This window comes from Triticum dicoccoides, chromosome 3A (assembly GCF_002162155.2).
Source record: "Triticum dicoccoides isolate Atlit2015 ecotype Zavitan chromosome 3A, WEW_v2.0, whole genome shotgun sequence".
Lineage (NCBI taxonomy): Eukaryota > Viridiplantae > Streptophyta > Magnoliopsida > Poales > Poaceae > Triticum > Triticum dicoccoides.
This window is the reverse complement of record NC_041384.1, coordinates 667,961,554-667,969,722: the sequence shown is the minus strand read 5'-3', so window position 1 is coordinate 667,969,722 and position 8,169 is coordinate 667,961,554. Positions and strand designations below refer to the sequence as shown.

Genomic DNA, 8,169 nt, shown 5'->3' with positions numbered 1-8,169 from the left:
CAAAAGACGGTTTAGGTGTTACACACTACTTGTCCGGCGGCAGGAAGCATTTCATAGTGCAAGGCGGCAAGTCCCCGGGCCGACTTGTCGAGCCCGGTGCCAAGTGGCATGACAAAGAGTATCATACTTGTAGGCATAATCTTTATCATACAGACAAAAGAGGGCAGTCCGGGAGCTCGTCTCGGGGGGCCCGACGTCTTGGTACTTTAATACAAAAGGTAGCATGGTACATACTGCATCAACTGTAAAATATTTGGAGGAGATTTGCATTCCATGGCCGCTCTGTTTCCTTGCCGGAGTCGTCCCTCTTGCGTGCTCGGGGCTTCTGAGCGTCGATCAGGTAGTAGGAATCGTTGCCCAGTACTTTGCTGATGATGAAAGGGCCTTCCCACACTACAAGAAATATGTCAACTTGTGACCACCACTATTGGTCACTGAATGGTCACAAATTTCCATTTGTGACCTTTTTGTGACCAAAAACATAAGGTCAAAAGCTGTCCGTCATAAACTGACTATAGCGACCTTTCTTCTGGAATGGTCGAAGACGTTTATGACCAAAATACGTCTACTGTGGCGTTTTGGTCACTAGCAACCTCCCAAGGCCACGTAGGCATTCAGCGTGGCAATCTGATGTGGCACAAGATTCAACCCGGTCCAATTTGATTTTCTACATGGGCCTAGCCCAACAATTCGGCCTTTTTAATGTATTTTTTCTTGTTAATTTTCGCTAGCTACATGGGCTTGGGCCATTAATTCAGCCTTTTTTTTCTAAGATGCAGCCTTTTATAGTCTACTGGTTCTTTATTTTCGTCCTTTTCTTGCCACTGATCCCACCAATCAGATTGGTCCCACTTGTCATGCCTATCACAAAATTGATCCCACGCATCAAAAATTTCAAAATGTGTCAAACAACCATTATAACTTGTCAGGTTTCCATTTGATGGGTATTCAAATCACATACACAATCATTATTTCAAACAATCCAAATAGCAAATGAAATTCGTCCAAAACAAGACGGCATTAGTCTATTACAAATGTTACAGTATACTACAGCCCGGATAAGCCTACTACTGCCTACATTTACAACACATAATATGCTTGTCATTGTTGATATGCTTCACAGCTTCGAACTTGGATTCGCACTTCACCTGTGCAAAAAACAAGAATGAACATATAAGAATAAGAATGTGTACAGAACATCAAACAGTAGCCAATGAGGGATCCAATAACTTATATGCAAGAATTGACAGCAAATGAGATGTACATAAATAGTATGACTAACACTAACCAGTATGCGTTCATGGAGTGCCTAAAATGTTCTCACTAGCTAGGATTTTTTTAGTATACAATATACTGACATGTGCAACTCTCTAAATTGATCATAGAAATGAAAACTGTAGGTGCGCTGCAGGCCAGATCATCATATTTGAGCATTAATATTTCTGTATTACTACACAACAACTACAACACTAGGAGTACATAGCAACTAGTAGCAGAACTAGAAGAAATAACCAAATTGTGTCTAAACCAATATCATCAGGAACATGAGTATAACAAGCATCTTGCTTTACTGGGATACAGTGACACAGCAAAATTACTAGGAGACAATAACACATACACATTGTTGATTTAACATGTTCAGAAACAATCTAGTGTGTATATTGTATTCTGCAAGGCTTGATTTAACACAATGAGGAACATTATTGATTTAAAACATGTCCCAAGAATGTACTACTCCTGCAAATATCAGAAGAGCATAAGCACACACTACATCTACTCCCCATACAATCACTTGCCAAACTCACAAGAGCATAAGCAAAAGACCAATGCATATTACCCAAGTTTCTTCAATACTCGAGCATCACAAGGAAAAAGAGCAGTGCATCACTAGTGACTAAGTACAAACTAGTCAGATCTAGATGATATCAACCCGAATCAAATCAGCCACATCAAAGAAAGGAGAAAGTGATACAACTAAAGAAAAAGATGGATGGAGGCAAGATAGAGGAGCAGCAGCCAACCTCATACTGCTAGGTCCACAGGCTGGTTCCGGTGGCCTGTTGGTAGCGGTCGAAGATCCCCTTGATGCTGCAAGTAGCACATGAAGAAGAACAAAACGAAGCCACCTTATAGAGGTAATCAAGCAAGCAAACAGAAGCAACAGTGTAGTACAGAATGTATCACTATAGAAGGGGCATAATTTTTGTACTAGTTAAAATTGAACATGGTCTGTACTTCTCACATAAATCTTTGCTCTTGTAAATTCAAAGCTATGTTTGATCCCAGATGACATGAGTTGATGATTATAATGTATGACACCCTACTGAAGCAACAAACAACTCCTGACTTATTACTACAAAGAAAATAGTTCTTCCCAAGCCTCCATTTTAACAATGTATGAGTCCTGACATACGCGACCACATTTAGTACATAATGTGTGTGTTTTTGGCCTCGAGCATCTACCACGTAAAATCAGTACCCACAAGCAGCCTTCAAGTTTAGTCTTAGACAAGCCAAAGATTACAATATAAGTGCTAGACCCAATTGTAGCGAGCCATACCGCGTAATACGCCTTCTTGATCTCACCCTGGCCGGCGTCCTTCTTCACGCCGAGCATGTCGTAGTAGTCCCTCACCACCATGGGCCTGGTCCCTGCACGCAGCCACAGACCTCAGGGCAAGCTCACCAAACCGGGAACAAATGAGAACCACAAGGATTAAGGTACACATGGCATTTTCCCAGTCTGCAGTCACTAAATAAATGAAAGGAGTATGACAGAAATACAGTAAAATAGTCCAGTTAACTTGTCGATTAAGAGACTAATGAAACCGGTCACTCTAAGCATACTAGAGCTTCAAACCTCAAGCTAAACGGAGTAATACTAGTGCATACAAAACCTCAAGCTAAACAAAATATGCAGTACCTAGGAAGTAATCATCATATTTTCACAAAAACAACATGCAATGCAGACATATATACTCATACAAGAAGATCACTGCCTGCAGTTTTATTTATATGACATACACTGCAAAAATCTTAAGAGAAAATAACTGCACCGAGCAATTTACTTCATGATTAAGCAAGCAAGTCGACATGGCATCAAATCGAACACAAGCATAAAAGATCTATCAATCTGCATCATCAGTAGAGCTACACTACAGCAGGGCATTTCAGCATTATTTAACACTTCAAATATTTTGTCAGAGTACATGCCATGAGTCTACACTCTATAGTAAACACAGTTATAGCACAAATCTGGGGTACCAACCGTTCAAAAGGACAACAAAACCGCATCTAAACAGCAGGGTTCCAGAAATCACAATACAAAATTGTGCATCTCACAGCTGACTCACACATATTTAATCTCAATAAAACTGGACTAACTACCCAATAATCAACCTCTTTAGCTCCAGTATTTTCAACCTGACCAATTTAGCTCCAATATTTTCAACCTGATCATGAAAAAAGTTCAGTCAGGACTAAATATGTTACAAAAGTGTAGGGAAACAAAACTCTAGTGCTGTAGAAGAGTTGCTGCAACCTCCGTATTAAGTACATAAAAATAAGAAGGATTCAATAATATATATACAGGCACAAAAAGAAGAGTTGCCATCAATGCTTCAGTTCTGCACTAGTCGATGCAGTGGTATATATACCAATTTATAGTACTGTCACAACTCCTTGACTTTATAATTTAGTTTTGACATTCACATTACCAATCTGTGTTACCCCAATGAAAGCTTATATCACTGTAAACAGTATTCCATGAAAGAGAAACCCAAAGTAGACAACATTTTCCAATGGAGTACAAATATTGACCTCATTTAGTGGTAATTAATGTGTACTCCTAAATAGACAATGAAGGCTATGTTTCAGTTACCAAAAAGTGAAAATAACATAATTAATAAGCATAGTTGCAGTGATTACAATTTGGCATGAACTTTCTCCAGTGGGACAGGCACAATTTGCAGAGTGTGCTCAAACAAGAGGTAGTTATTCATCTCATCAGCTACAATCTTGGCTACCTGATATACTAAGAACTAACGGTTGGTACTGCAACTCTCTCGGATGAGTACTAACTAGAAAGAGCACCATGGGGACGGGGAGGGTTGGATGGAAATCTCACCAGGATGAGGTCGAAGATGAACTAGGAGGTGCCGAAGAGGAACACGGACAGGGACAGCGGGAACGACATGAACTCTAGCCCTCTTCGACCAACCTCTGCACAAGCACAACCACACGCATGGCTCATGACTCAGTAGTCAGCACGTACACCAAACTGTTGACTGTGAATTTCAGACATGTGTGCGTGCGTACCATGAAGACGGCGATCCGTGAAGCTGATCGAGACATCGACGCAGGGCACGGCGATGGCGCCAAGCCGCGATGCCGCCACCGAGGACGACGAGGGAGAGGACCAGGACCACCGCTCGCAATCGGTGGTGGCGACCATGTCCACGACGGCCTCCGTCTCGGGTCGCGGGATGAGCACGCCGCCCCGGACAGTGACCACCAGGTCCTTCCAGTGCTTGTTCCTGAGCGGCGCGCTAGACGGGGAAGGGGCGGAGGCGTCGGCGAGGACCCGGCAGAGATGGCGATGGAGGTGCAGCGCCGAGGGTGGGACGAGCGCGGCGGACCTGCGGCGGAGGGCGCCGACTGAGGCCTCTGGGACAGGCGGAGGAAGAGCGGCGGACGTCCTCCGGGAGGCGATGAGGAGCGGGTGGTGGCGCGCGGGTGCGGGCGGCGGGGTCAGATCTAAATCGGGAGGGATGGGATCAGCGGGGTGGCGATGGCGATGTGGGAGATGAGGGGAGGTATGGGGGAGAGGGAGCGCTAGGGTTCGTGGGGTGAGAGGGTGAGGGAGTTTTCTCTTTTCATTTTTTTGAGAAAAAGATGGGGAGGGGGTGAGGGAGAAAGGGCTGCCGTCGGATCCGAGAGCATCCGACGGCGTTTGAGCACGATCCGCGTGACATGTCCATGGACTAATCAGAACCCAGTAGACGTTATGACCTTCTAAATTGGTCGTAATCGACTAAAAATAAGGTGTTGAGCCATATTTTTTCAAAAAAAGGTGTTGAATCATATAAACAATTTTATGATATGAGAAATTCAAAAAGAAACATTTTCATTGTGTCACCAAATGTGACATAGTTTTTAGGAAAACTAACAAACTTGGAATTGGAATAAGACAAATATCTTTTAAAAATTGTTATGAGAAATGAGTTTTTAGGGGGGGGGGTCATTTTCTATTTTCAGAGTGCAAAAAATGTTTACAGCACCACTCCATTTTCCAAAACTATAAGACAACATTTTATGTACAGTTGACCAAATCTTTAGATGTAAAATGCTTTCAATCCACCTCTCATCAAAAAGACAAATTGTGTTTCAAAAAAGCATGTACCTCGACATTCTTTTGTTTTTCTTCTACTTTTTCACATGAAAAATTCAAAGAAATGATCTTATATTGAGCACAATGGTGCATCTTGGAATGGCAAACAATGTTACCTAAGAATGTTTGCATTTTCTTTGCATGGAAAATTCATTTTTCATTTTTCGAGTGCCCGAAAAGAGGCTTTTTTGTGAAGGACCTGCCAAATATTTGTTGCAAAATTGGACCAAATCATTTTCTAAAATACTAGGCCATATTTAATGCACAATTGACCAAATGGTTGGGTGTAAAAAGTTTTGATCCACCTCTCATGAAAAAGACAAATGTTCGCCGATTCAGCTGGAAGCGGGTCAAATTTGAACTGTAGCTGCCTTGTAGTTTGCTCTTTATTTTTTTCAAAAATAATTTCTAGGTATATAAGTATCTATTTAATCAGAGAAACATCAAAAGGTTTCCAAGATTCAACCACTAGCTAGGAACAGTCATTCCCGCCGGTTGGACCGCATTTTGAAACGGGCATAAAAAATTCAAAAAAAAAATCAAAAAATTCTGAAACCTTCGCATTGTGTCATTATATGTGGCCAAGTTCTTAGGAAAAATAATAAACTTGTAATACGGCAATTATTTTAAAAAAGTATTCTCTGAAACAAGGTATCACGTGTGGAGATCAATTGCTTTCAACCCAAATGATCAATCTTATGGCCACACTCATGGCATAGTTTGTTCGAATGATCTCATATTGTGCACAATGGTGCATCTTCGAATTCCAAAAAAATGTTTCCTAAGGGAGTTCTCATTTTCTTTGGACGAAAAAACCATTTTCCATTTTTTGAGTGCCCAAAAGGAGGTTTTTTTGTGAAGAACCTGCCATATATTTGTTGCAAAATTGGACCAAATCAATTTTCTAAAATACTAGGACATATTTCATGCACAATTGACCAAATGGGTGGGTGTAAAAATCTTTGATCCACCTCACGTGAAAAAGACGAATTCTCGCCGATTCTGCTGGAAGCGGGTCAAATTTGAACTGTAGCGGGTCAAATTGACCAAATGGGTGGGTGTAAAAAGTTTCGCTCTTTATTTTTTCCAAAAATCATTTCTAGGTACATAAGTATCTATTTAATCAGAGAAACATCAAAAAATTCCAAGATTCAACCACTAGCTAGGAACGGTCAAGCCCGCCGTTTTGACCGCATTTTGAAATGGGCATAAAAAATTAAAAAAAATAAAAAAATTGGAAAAAACCTTCGCATTGTGTCATTATATGTGACCATGTTTCCAGGAAAAATAATAAACTTGTAATACGACAATTATTTTAAAAAAAGTGTTCTCAGAAATGAGCCATCATGCGTGAAGATTCAAGGCTTTCAAGCCAAATGATCAATCTTATGGCCACATTCTTGGCATAGTTTGTTCAAATGATCTCATATTGTGCACAAGGGTGCATTTTGGAATGGCAAACAATATTGCCTAAGGAAGTTTTCATTTTCTTTGGACGAAAAAACCATTTTTCCATTTTTTGAGTGCCCGAAATGAGGTTTTTTTGTGAAGGAACTACCAAATAAATTTTGTAAAAATGGACCAAATCAATTTTATAAAATACTAGGACATGTTTAATTCACAATTGACACAATGGTTAGGTGTCAAAAGCCTTGATTCACCTCTGGTGAAAAAGACAAATTTCCGCCGATTCAGCTGGAAGTGGGTCAAATTTGAACTGTAGCTGCCTCGTAGTTTGCTCTTTATTTTTTCCGAAAATCATTTCTAGGTACATAAGTATCTATTTAATCATAGAAACACCAAACAAATTCCAAGATTCAACCACTAGCAAGGAACATCAAGCCCGCCGTTTTGACCACATTTTGAAACGGGCATAAAAATTCAAAAAAATCAAAAAATTGGAAAACCTTCACATTGCGTCATTATATGTGACCAAGTTACCAGGAAAAATAATAAACTTGTAATATGGCAATTATTTTAAAAAAGTGTTCTCGGAAACAAGCTATCTAGTGTGAAGATTCATGGCTTTCAAGCCAAATGATCAATCTTATGGCCACATTCATGGCATAGTTTGTTCAAATGATATCATATTGTGCACAATGGTGCATCTTGGAATTCTAAACAATGTTGCCTAAGGGAGTTTTCATTTTCTTTGCACGGAAAATACATTTTCCATTTTCCGAGTGGCCGAAATGAGTTTTTTGTGAAGGACCTACAATATATTTGTTGCAAAATTGGACCAAATCGATTTTCTAAAATACTAGCCCATATTGAATGCACAATTGACAAAATGGTTGGGTGTCAAAAGTTTTGATCCACCTCTGGTGAAAAAGACAAATTCCCGCCGATTCAGTAGGAAGCGGGTCAAATTTGAACTACAGCTACCTCATAGTTTACTATTTATTTTTTCCAAAAATCATTTATAGTTACAAAAGTACCTATTTAATCATAAATACATGGTTTGGTGGCGATACGTCGAGGTTTGGGCGGTGGCCAAGGCCCCCAACTCTAGAGCGCGTAAGCTCGCATGCCCGCCGCATGGTCACCGCGTGATCGCGGCGTTGCCATGTGTTCTGGGCAGCCTAGGCATGTCTAGTGGGTTGGTCACTCCCCAGGTAGGTGCTAGGAAGAAAATTACAACATAAGATTCTCACGAGGAGACCGATCGATGCTCAGAATGAATTAGCAGCCAAGTGTTTGATTAGCGGTACAGGAAATATACATGGCTAATGGGCGTGAGTTTTGGCTGAGGATGATCAGTTACTAAGAAGACCGTCTTC

The 8,169-nt window shown here is 40.7% G+C and overlaps 1 pseudogene; it reads right to left on the bottom strand.

Annotated features, from left to right (window-relative positions):
• Positions 1 to 4,147: 4,147 nt before the first annotated feature.
• On the bottom strand, positions 4,148 to 7,957 carry LOC119273769 (annotated as a pseudogene).
• Between the last annotated feature and the right edge of the window lie 212 nt (positions 7,958 to 8,169).